The sequence below is a fragment of the Cricetulus griseus genome, assembly GCF_003668045.3.
Source record: "Cricetulus griseus strain 17A/GY chromosome 1 unlocalized genomic scaffold, alternate assembly CriGri-PICRH-1.0 chr1_1, whole genome shotgun sequence".
NCBI classification, from domain to species: domain Eukaryota; kingdom Metazoa; phylum Chordata; class Mammalia; order Rodentia; family Cricetidae; genus Cricetulus; species Cricetulus griseus.
The window spans coordinates 146093286-146106222 of record NW_023276807.1 but is presented as its reverse complement, the minus strand read 5'-3'; positions in this window follow the sequence as shown (position 1 = coordinate 146106222).

The following is a 12937-nucleotide window of genomic DNA, read 5'->3' as shown; positions in this document are numbered from 1 at the left end:
ATGATCTTTTCTGGTTTTATCTATGTAACAACAAATTTAATGATTTCATATTTGCTGATATATTTATAGTATTTTATAGTTTATTTTCATTATTCATATGGTGGCTAAGGAAGATTATGTTGTTTCATTTCATGGCTATTATTGAATAGAGGAACAATGAACATGGCTTAGCAAGTGTTTATTGAGCCTCCTAAGGGCACATTCCAAAGAGCAGAAAAGCTAGATCAAATGGGAGATTTATTTTTAGCTTTTTGATAATTTTTTACACTGATTTCCATAGTGGCAGCATCAGCTTGAAATCATACTAACAATGAATGAATATTCCCCATATCCTAACTAGTGTTTGTTGAATGTAGATCAAAACTAAAAGATATTTAATATCAATATCCTCAATCTCTAGGGATGATGAACACTTTTTAAGACATTTCTTAGCTAATTTTCTTCTTTGAGAACTCCCTATTGTTGTTGTTGTTGTTGTTCATTTTGAGGTAGAAAAGACTTTCAAATGTTGGCCTTAATCTTTAGGCAAATAATGTTTCATTCAGCAAGCTTTTTTCTCTATCCATATCATGTAAGGCACTGTTTATATTCTCTTCTAGAAGTTTCAGGTTAGGTATTTGAAACATTTGAAGTTATTTTGAGTGCAAGGTGCCAGGTCCAATTTCATCCTTCAACATGTGGACATCTAGCCTTCCCAACACCATTTATTTATTAAGGATTTTTTTACTTCTGAATGTCTTTTTGCTGAAGTTAGATGTGTTCATGTTTGGTGCTTCAATTTTTTAATTTGCCTATATGTCTGCTTTGTTACAGAACCATATTGTTTTTATTACACTGGATGTATTTTATATCATATATAGTAAGATATGGAATTGTAGTCCATCCAAATTTGTAATTTGTGTGCAGATTTTTTGATCGGTGAGGTCTTTTCTAGTTGTATTTTTTTTTTTTTTGTTTATGTGAAGAATGAGGTGAGTTTTCATTGGAATAGCACTGAATATGTAATTAGCTTTTGGCAGAATGGTCTTTTTATAATGTTAATTCTACCAACCCATAAGCATGGGGATGTACTTCCAATTCATAGTGTCTTGTTTTTCATAAGTTTAAAGTTTTTATTGTAGATGTCCTTCACTTCATTGTTTAGGCTTATTCCTAGATACTTCATTTTCTTTGAGGCTATTGTGAATGGTAATGTGTTCATAATAAACTTCTCTTTATGATTATTGGTGATATAAAGAAAAGCTATTGATTTGTGCATGGAAATTGATTCTGTATCCTGCCACATTCCTAATATTTTTATTATTTATTAGATATTTGGGGATTTCTATTTTATAGTATTTTACATCTGCACACTGGGAATGTTTAACTTCTTTTTATACTTTAATACCTTCAATTTTCTTCTCTTGCCTTATTGATTCAGCAAGTATTTCAAGCATCATATTGGAAAAGATCTGGGATATTTAACATTACTGTTTCCTGACTGATCACAATGGGATTGCTTCAAACTTTTCTCCATTTTGCAAGATGTTGACTGTGAGTTTCTTTTATATAGATATGTTGTTGAGGTGTGTTCTTTCTAAACCTACATTCTATCATGAAGGGATATTGGATTTCGTCAAAGACTTTTTCTCTATCTACTAAGATGAGCAAGCATTTTTATCTTTATGTCCATTTATGTGTTTTGTTACAATCATTGATTTGCATATGTTGAATCATCCTTACATCTTTGTGATGTCTGCCTGTTTTCTGATTTCTGATTTATTGGATATTTTGATTCTTATTGATATGGAACATAGGCTTGCAGTTTCCATTTTTTTTTGTGACTTTGCCTGGTTTGGGTATTAGAATAACATTGGTTTCATAGAAGGAATTTGGAAGTACTCCTCCTGTTTGTATTATTTTTAAATTGTTTAAGAGTCACAAGCTGTAGATCTTCTTTGAAAGTCTGATCTAATTCTGCTGTGATTTTTTTCCTGGACATTTGACCTGGAAAGCAAAATTTGATTACTAATCATCTCTGCACTTGTTATGGATCTGTTTAGGTTGCTGACTTCTTGTTTTAATTTTGGTAGTTTGGATGAATGTAGAAAATAACTTATTTTATGTTTTGTAGCTTAATAGAGTTTAGATTTTTAAATATCCCCTTCCATTACTCTAAAGTCTTTGCTGTCTGTACAATTGCAGTGTTTCCTATTCCTTTTTGATGGTAACTGGGGTCCTCACTTTGTTTCCTTTGGTTAGTTAGTTCAAGAATATATAACTCTGTTTATCTTCTGGAAGACCCAACTATTAAGTTTTTTTAAAATTTTTTCTTTGTGTTATTTTTTTTCTATTTCATTGAACTCTGTTTCGATTTTTTAAAATTTCTTACTGTGAGGGAGACTTTTGTCTTATTATTAACTATAAGGATGCTCTCAGTTTTTCATATAAGAATATTTCTGTGATACTCAAAAAATTGAAATGGTAAATATACTACTGTTCGTTGAGTTTGAACTCTCTTTATGAGATCATGTGATTGATACATTCATTTGCTTTAGTTAATAATGCACATATATGTACATGCCTACATATACAAATTCACATGCACATAACACAGATATATATTTCATGGCCCATCCTAAAAATACCTTGATAAGCTGCAAGAATATAACAGATAAATAATTCTTTCTAGAAATGTTTAATATCTCATTTAGATGGAAGTGAGATTTTCATGAACAAATTTATACTTAATTACAACACTGTGTAGTACCTGGATTTAGTTCTTATTTTTTTTTATTCCTAGTACTTTGGAATTGTCAATGAACTAATTTGCTTTTAAATACTCCTTCAATATAACTTCAAGCACTTTATTTGTTAGAGTCAACCCCCTCTATTCTATTTAATGATTTGCTGAATTTACTATTCTCTATATAGATGGTGTTTTCCTGTAACGATATCTTTCTACAAATATATAATATTAGGTAATGGAAGGACAATTACAAAAAAAGCAATCATCTTCCATAATTTCCCATGTTGACTAGCAGTTGAAATAATATCTAATTTAAAGAATATTTAAAAAATATATAGGCAATAGTTGGTATAGAGGTATTATTTTAGAAACAGAGAAAACAAGAATGTTAATAAAATTGTACTTTCAACACCTGAAGGATGTTAAATCTAGACTTGTCCTCTTATTATTTGCAGGAAAGATTCACATTGGAAATAACTATCACTTATATGCCTTGTGATGTACACTCTAAAAAATTGTCACTATCCAGCAGTGAGATAATTTTAAAGTAATGAAAATCATTTGTATATAATTACTTAAGCAAGTGAGCATCTGTGCTTTTTGCTAAATGACTAGATGGTCAAAATTGAGGAAAAAAGCCAAGATTTTTTCATAAAAGGAAGCAAACATAAGCAGAAAATACTGCATATTGTTAAAGACAGACACCTGGCCTCTTCCTCTGATACTAACTGTAAGATTACTTTTTGTTTCCTACTTGGTTTGTATCTACCTCTTTTAACATTACATTATTTTTTTCTTTATTTTAAAATTTTTTGAAAAATTAAATGTACTTTACTTTTTATTTGTTTACCATTAATGTGTAAATTAGCTCATAAAGCAATAGATTTGAAAATGGTATTTTATACATATCTTGTTAGAGTTTTTCCACAAGACGTGGCTGTCCATCTCTGATCATTATTTAACACTTTCCCACTTACATTCTCTACTGTTATCAGTATTTTCCTTTCCACATTAAGTTTGTATATGATATATTACCCTTTTCACTACTCTTTCTAGGAAGCTTCTTCACCATCAGAACTGTGGTAGTGTACTAGCTGCAATCTCTAGTCACTAACACATACTAAATATATATAGTAATTAAAAGTATGTTCTGCATATATGACAGAACATGGCATCTCTTTTGAAATTCGTTTACTTTTATTTTATGTGCATTGGTGTTTTGCCATGGTGTTGAGTTCCCTGAAACCCTGAACAGGAAGAGGAATTAAAGACAGTTGTTAGCTGCCATGTGGGCACTGGGAACTGAAGCCAGGTCCTCTAGAAGAGCAGTTAGTTCTCTTAACCACTGAGTTATCTCTCCTCTCCTTGCATTATCTTTTTAAATTTTTATTTCACATAATGTAAAAGTTTCCCATTTCATCCATTTCCTTCATATTTTACAATTAAAATATCCCTTTAATTAAGCAAAATTCTATTTAAAGATTTTGCCACTATCCAATCATATATTAATCAGTATTTATTCTGATCCATATCCTTGCTATTATGGTTAGGACAGCAATAAATGTAGATGTTTAATATCCCTAGAAAAATTGAAGACAGGGCATAGCATACCAAGAGGAATTCTAATGGAGAGAACACACACTGTTACACAGTCAGGGAAAAGGCAAGGAAGTGTATGGCTTTCATCACAGTGATGCCTGGGAACAAAGAAGCCACAGCAGCATAAATGAGGACTTGTGGATGTACTAATTAATCATTTTGGGCCTTGAGGCATTGTGAAAACATACATTCAAATAAATAAATAAGGAAATAATATCATAAAAGCAGTTAAAGTATGAGCTCATGTACCAAAATAACAGCATTAAGCTATGGAGAGATGATAGGGAGATCTGAGGAAAAGACAGTTGCCTTGTCCTCGAGCCTCTAGGCTTTTTTCTGGCTACAGGGAATCTAGACTTAGGAAAAGTAGTTAATTGCTCCAGAAAAATAATTGGACACAATAATGATGATGATGATGATGATGATGATGATGATGATGATGATGATAATAATGATAATAATAATAATAATAATAATAATAATAATAATAATAGGACTTATTTCAATATAATTTGTATTATCTGGTAAACATAACTTTTGTCTTTGTGATTCTAGTACTTGAATATATATTAATAAGTGGAATTGAGTCTACAGATGAGTTTAGAAATCCTGTGGCTGGCCACACAACTTGTGAACTAATAGTTGAAAATAAAATACATGGTCCCTTTCCTCACAGTATTAATAAGCTTTAAAAATATGAAAAGTTAATTAAACCAAGAGCAAGTTCTTCCTGAATGAATGTTCCCTTGCTGGCGTCTAAGCAGAAAATTCATAAATGTGGCCCGAGTTTTGTAGTGCAGTTACATTGTTTTACCACCAATGGATCATGTTAATGTAGAGAATGCTGAATCATCCTCTCAGACTCTTTACTAGGTACCTTTACTGAAATCACAGGAAACATTTAGACTTTGGAATCAACCGCTCTTATATTTCGTAGGTATCTCTTCCAATGGAAGAGAGATATATAATTCTGCATAATGTCACAGATGTTTGAATGAAGTTCTTTTATGCTCATCTGGCTGTGATCCTGATGCATACTCAAAATAAACTATGAATACTTTGAAATTTTGTTATTTAATTCAAATAACTTAAGAGAAATTTAACTTAGGTATCTCTTAGCTGGGGGAAATGTTCTGCTGTGTGTATAATTATACTCATTATTTCATCATTCATGCCCACCAAGTTTTATTTCAAATAATTTATAGGTGGACCAAATATTTTGAAGTAAGCTATCCTATTATTTGGTAAGATTAGCTCTTATATAAAACTTCATTCTCATGCAGATTCCTTCTAGGTCAATCTAGTTATGAAACTTAATATATTTGATTCTTTTTAGTCTCAACTACAATAACATGTATTGTTTCATGTCAAGTTCTTTGGAATAATTTTTTTTAATTTTCAGCTTTCAGTGTTTTTTTTTTTTTTTAGAATTTAACAGTAATTACCCATGTCTAGGAATTTTAAGTGAAAATTGTATTATACAAACATATTTGGAGTCACTGAGATATGACTCAATGGGTAAGTGTGCCACCATGTCAGTCATTCTGAGTTCTACCTTCCAAATACACATGGTGGAAGGAGAGGACCAGATTTCATGAAATGTTGTCTGACCTCCATGTGTTTATTCTCTCTCTCTCCCTCTCTCTCTCTCTCTTTCTCATTTACATACACTCATTATATATATCCGCTCTCCTGAAGAGTTCAATTTTTGGAAAACTGAGGTAGGAAGGAAGGAATATGTGTCTGTTTTAAGCACAAAGTTAATTGCTGGACATTACTGAGCATTCCCCAGACTGCATACCCAGAAGCAACATGAGATTGACTGCTGTTCACATCGAATATCTTAAATATTATAACATAAATAAATGAAAATGAAAGAATAAGAAGGGATTTATATGTATTTACTTGATAAGTTCAATCTCTCAATAGTCAACATACATAAATTCCAACTTATTACATCCCTTGACTCAGAAATGGAAACAACACTTAAGGCTCTTAGCAGCAAAAACCAAATTTAAAAGCAGAAAAATTGACATGATATGAGGATGAGATAAAATGCCAGGGTCCTGCTCTAGGGAAAGATTGCCTGATAATTCCTGATAGAATTTTTTTCCTTATGTGGAATATTTTGAGGTAAATATATTAAAGTAATAGCAAAATCTAATAATATAAAATTCATGGAGATGTATGTATCTTGGGATAAAACAAGTGATTGCTGTGAATTAATAAGATTAAAGTAATTTTATTGTATAATTAGAACAAACATTCTGAGGCAATATGAGGTCACCTAGTGTTTGATACTTTAACTGCCAATTACTCCTTTGTTTTTTGACTTACCTGTTTATGTGGTATAAATGTTTTATCCTGAATATCCAAATATCAATCTTAATTTACTCTGTTGCCATGATACCATTGAGATGCTACTAAGCATTGAATTGTGGAACTAAAAAAGGTCATGAGGCCTTCTTTCAGTTTCACATGGCCATCCAAGATTTCCAGTTCAGGGACTCAGACACAATTTACCAGAATAAATACTGACTCTTCGTAAAGAAGACCAAAGAAAGACAGGCTTCTGAAGATTACAGAATGTTTCATTTTCCACAGGTGTTTTCAATTTTACTTTCAATTTTGAAATAATTCTAAGAGGGATATGCATTTGGATTTTGTGTCTAAACAGATTTTTATATTTCAGACACAAATTATTTTAATAAGTATTTATTTAATTTGTATATGTGTGTTTACAATGTGTTTGTGTATGAAGGCACACATGTTCATAGGACAATATAGTGGTTTGGGCCTCAGCAACTCACCTGTGTGAGGTAGAATCTATCAGTTTTCTGTCACATTATATAATATAAACTAGCTGGCTGAAGAGCTTCTCAGGGAAGTCTTCGGTTTCTACATCCCCTCTTACTGGATGAAATCTACAGTTCCAGTTTTGTTACTCTGTCATTTCCTTTGGTATAAGGCCAGAGTTCACCCCCTTGTGTCTAGGCTCAGGGAGTATCCCTCCATGTGAGATGGGATCCCAAAATCCATTCCTATGCTAGGGGTAAGTACTGATCCACTACAAGAGGCCCCATAGATTTCCAAGGTCTCCATACTGACATACAAATTCAGGGGGTCTGGATCAGTCCCATGCTGGTTTCCCAGTTATCAGTCTTGGGACCAAGAGATCTCCCTTTTTCAGGTAAGCTGTTACTGTGGGTTTCACCAGCCTGGGATGGATCAACTTTGCTCTTCATTCATCCTTCTCTGCATCTGGATTCCGGTTCAGTTCAGTGATTAGTTGTGGGGTTCTGCTTCTACTTCCACCAGCTGCTGGATGAGGGCTATCGGGTGGCATATAAGTCAGTGATCAATCTCCTCTATTGCTTACATTGTTAGCTGGTGTCATCTTTGTAGATCTCCAGACATTTTCCTAGTGCCTGATTTCTCTCTAAACCTAAAATGTCTCCCTCTATTATGGTATCTCCATTCTTGTTATATTCTATTCTTTAGCTGACTCAACCTTTCTGCTTCCTCATGTACTTTGCATCCTTTTCTCGTTCTCCTAGCTCCCTTCCCCACTTCCTGTGTTCCCAATTTGCTCAGGAGATCTTGACCCTTTTCCTTTCTTTTTCCTTTCTCCAGGGGATCATATGAGTGAGTACATACCATGTTTGTCTTTTTGTGACTGGGTTACCTCACTCAGAATGGTTTCTTCTAGTTCCATCCATTTTCCTGCAAATTTCAAGATTCCATTGGTTTTTTAAATTTCTGCTGAGTAGTACTCCATTCTGTAAATGTACCACATTTTCTCTATCCATTCTTCAGCTGAGGGGCATCTAGGTTGCTTCAATGTTCTGGCTATTACAAATAATGCTGCTATGAACATCGTTGAATAGATGTCCTTTTTGAATGAATGTGAATCTTTTGGGTGTATGCCTAAGAGTGGAATTGCTGGATCTTGTGGTAGACTGATTCTCATTTTCTTGAGAAGCTGCCATACTGATTTCCACAGTGGCTGTACAAGTTGGCACTCACACTAGCAGTGGAGGAGTGTTCCCCTTTCTCCACATCCTCTTCAGCATGAACTCTCATTGGTATTTTGATTTTAGCCATTCTGACAGAGTTATTTTGATTTGCATTTCCCTGATGGCTTAGGATGTTGAACACTTTCTTATGTGTCTTTCAGCCACTTTTAATTCCTCTATTGAAAATTTTCTATTTAGTTCTTAATCCCACTTTTTAATTGAATTATTTGAAGTTTTGGAGACTAGCTTCTTGAGTTCCTTGTAAATTTTGGAGATCAGCCTTCTCTCAGATGTAGGGTTGGTGAATATCTTTTCCCAATCCATGGGCTGTCATTTGTCTTGTTGACTGTGTCCTTTGCCTTACAGGAACTTCTCTGTTTCACGAGGTCCCATTTATTAATTGTGGACCTCAGTATCTGTGCTACTGGTGTAATTTTCATGAAGCATTCTCTTGTATCTATTCCTTCAAGGGTATTTCCAACTTTCTCTTCTAATAGATTCAGTGTGGCTGGTTTGATGCTGATGTCTCTGATCCATTGCACTTAAGTTTTGTGCATGTCGATAGACATGGGTCTATTTGCAGTCTTCTACATGCCAGCATCCAGTTATACCAGCACCATGTGTTGAAGATGCTTTCTTTATTCCATTGTATAGCATTAGCTTCTTTGTCAAAAATCAGGTGTTTGGGATAATATCTGGGTTTTCAACTCAATTCCGTCTACCTGTCTAATTTTGTGCGAATACCAAGAAGTTTTCATGACTATAACTCTATAGTAGAGCTTGAAATCAGGGTTGGTGATGACCCTGTAAATTCTTTTATTGTACAGTGTTGTTTTGGCTATCCTGAGTCTTTGATTTTCCATGTAAATTTGAGAATTGTGTTGTCAAGGTCTGTGAAGAATTGTTTTGGGATTTTGATGGGGATTGCATTGAATCTGTGGATTGCTTTTGGCAAGATTGCCAATTTTACTTTGTTGATCCTACCTATCCAAAAACATGGGAGATCCTTCCATTTTCTGCTGTATTCTGTAACATCTTTCTTTAAAACCTCAAAATTCTTATGATACAAGTCTTTCACTTTTTTGTTTAGTGTTACCCCATGGTATTTTATGTTGTTTGTGACAATTGTAAAGGGTGATGTTGCTCTAATTTCTTTCTCAGCACATTTATCATCCATATATTATAGGGCTACTGGTGTTTTTGAGTTAATCTTGCATGCTTCCACTTTGCTAAAGGTGTTTATCAGCTGTAGGAGTTCCCTGGTAGGGTTTTTCAAGTCACTATATAGACTATCATATCATCTGCAAATAGTGAAAGCTTGACTTCTTCCTTTTTGATTTGTATCCCTTCATCTCCTTTTGTTGTCTTATTGCTCTAGCTAAAACTTCAAGGACAATTTTGACAAGATATGCAGAGAGTGGTCAGCCTTGTCTTGTTCCTGATTTTAGAGGAATAGTTTTGAGTTTGTCTCCACTCAGTTTGATGTTGGCTGTGGGCTTACAGTATATTGTTTTTATTATGTTCATGTTTGTTCCTGTTATCCCTGATCTCTCCAGGACCTTTATATTGAAGGGGTGTTGGATTTTGTCAAAGGCTTTTTCAGCATCTAGTGAAATGATCATGTGGTATTTCTTCTTCATTTGGTATATATGGTGGATTACATTGATAGAATTTCAAATGTTCAAAGAAGCCTTCATCCCGGGGATGAATCCTACTTGATCATGGTGGATGATTTTTCTGATATGTTCTTGGATTCGGTTGGTCAGTTTTTATTGAGTATTTTTGCATCAATGTTCATGAGGGATATTGGTTTATAATTCTTTCTTAGTTGTGTCTTTGTGTGGCTTGTGTACCAAAGTAATTGCAGCCTTGTAAATAGAGTTTGTCAATGAACTTTCTGCTTCTATTGTGTGGCACACTTTGAGGTGTATTGGTATTAACTCTTCTTTGAATTTCTGCTAGATTTCTGCACTGAATCCAACTATCCCTGGGCTTTTTTGGGTTGGGGGACTTTTAATGACTGATTCTATTTCCTTAGGCATTATAGGTCTTTTTAAGTTGCTCATCTGCTCTTGATTCAGTTTTGGTAAGTGACATCCAGAAAATTGCCCATTTCATTTAGAGTTTAGAATTTTATGGAGTATTGGTATTCAAAGTATGACCTGAAGATACTTTGGATTTCCTCAGTGTCCCTTCTTATGTCCCCTTTACATTTCTGATTTTGTTAATTTGCATGTTGTCTTTCTACCTTTTTGTTAGTGTGGATAAAGTTTCGTCTATCCTGTTGATTTTCTCAAAGAACCTACTCTTTGTTACATTGATTCTTTGAATTGTTTTCTCTTTTTTCAACTTTATTGAGTTCTTCACTCAGTTTGATTTTCTGGTGTCTACTCCTCTAGGGTGAATTACCTTCCATTTGTTCTAAAGCTTTCAGTTGTGATGTCAACTCTCTTATGCAACTATTCTCTAGTTTCATCATGTGAGCATTTAGAAGTAAGAACTTTCTTCTTAGTAGTGGATAAAGTTTTGTCTATCTTGTTGATTTTCTCAAGGAACCAACTCTTTCTTTCATTGATTCTTTGTCATGTTTTCCTACTTTCTACTGTACTAATTTCAACCCTCATTTTGATTATTTCCTGGCATCTACTAATTCGTGGTAAGTGTGATTCTTTTTGTTCTAAAGCTTTCAGTTGTTCTGTCAATTCTCTAGTGTGACTATTCTACACTTTCTTCATGTGAGCACTTAGTGCTGTGAAATTTCCTCATAGCACTGTTTTCAAAGTGTCCCATAAGTTTGAATATATTGTGTCTTCATTCTCATTAAATTCTAGGTAGTCTGTAATTTTTTTTTTATTTCTTCCTGGACCCAGGAATGGTGCAATTGGGCATTATTCAATTTCCATGAGTTTGTAGGTATTCTGCAATTTGTTTTGTTGTTGAATTCTAACTTTAAAGCATGGTGGTATTATAAGATGCAGGGTTTTTTTTTTCATTTTTTTTGTCTTTGTGGAGGTTTGCTATGTTGCCAATTCGGTGGTCAATTTTAGTGAAGGTTCCATGTGCCACTGAGAAGAAGGTATATTCTTTTGTGTTTGGATTGAATGTTCTATAGATGTCTGCTAAAACCAATTGGGCCATGATTTCTGTTACATCATTTGTTTCTTTGTTAAGTCTCTGTCTGGTGGTCCTGTCTTTTGGTAAAATACCTTGATGTACTTTTTCTGTTATGTACATGAAATGCCCTTCTTCATCAATTTTGACTGATTTTAGCTTGAAGTCTAATTTGTAAGATATTAGAATTGCTAGACCAGCTTGTTTCTTGTGCCCATTTGATTGGAAAATATTTTCCCAACTCTTTAGTCTGAGGTAATGCCTGTCTTTGAAGTTGAGGTGTGTTTCTTTTATAGAGCAGATGGAGGTATTCTGTCTTTGTATCCATTCTGATAGCCTTTATCTTTTAATAGCCCTGTTGACATTGACATTGTGGGATATTATTGTCCATTGATAGTTGGTTCTTGTTTGTTTTGGATTTATTGTTGGTGGTGTCATTTTCTGTGGATTTCACCTACTTTTTTTCTTTTCTTCTTTGGTAAATTGGGATTATCTATTGCCTATATTCTTGTGAGTTAATTATCTTTGTTGAGTTGGAATTTTCCTTCCAGTACTTTCTGTAGGATTGGATTTGTGGGTATGTATTGTTTAATCTGGGTTTGTCATAGAATTCCTTGTTTTCTCCATCTATAGTAACTGAAAGTTTTGCTTGGTACAGTAGTCTGGGTTGGCATCCATGTTCCCTTAGTATTTGTAGAACATCTATGCAGGACCTTCTGGCTTTCAAGGTTTCCATTGACAAGTTGGGTGTAATTCTGATAGGTCTTCCTTTATATCTTACTTGTCCTTTTTCCTTTGCTTCTCTTAATTTTTCTTTATTCTGTAAGTTTGGTGTTTTGATTATCGTGTTTCAAGGTTACTTCTTTTTGTAGCTCAGTCTTTTTGGTGTTCTGTAAGCTTCTTGTACTTTCATAGGCATATGCTTCTGTAGGTTGGGGAAGTTTTCTTCTATCATTTTGTTAAATATGTTTTCTGTATCTTTGAGCTGTATTTCTTCACCTTCTTCTATAACTATTTTTCTTAGATTTGGCCTTTTCACAGTGTCCCATATTCCCTGCATATTTTGTGTTATGAAATTTTTGGACTTGAGATTTTCTTTGATTGATGACTGTATATCCTCTAATGAGTCTTCAACACCTGAGATTCTCTCTTCCATCTCTTGAATTCTATTGGTTTACTTACATCCTTAGTTCCTGATTGTTTATCCAGCCTTTCTATTTCCAGCATCCCCTCATTCTGTGTTTCCTTTATTGTTTCTATTTTAGCTTTCATGCCTTGAACTGTTTCAATTGTTTCCTTCACTTGTTCAGTTGTTTTTTCTTGGCTTTCTTTAGATTCTTTAAGAGAATTATTTATTTCTTGAATTTTTTGTTTTTGTTTTTTCTTTAAGAGATTTTCTTGTTTCCTCTTTAAGGGGCTCTATCATCTTCATAAAGTAATGTGTAAGGTCCAGCACTCCTTCCTCTGTGTTGTACTTTTCAGA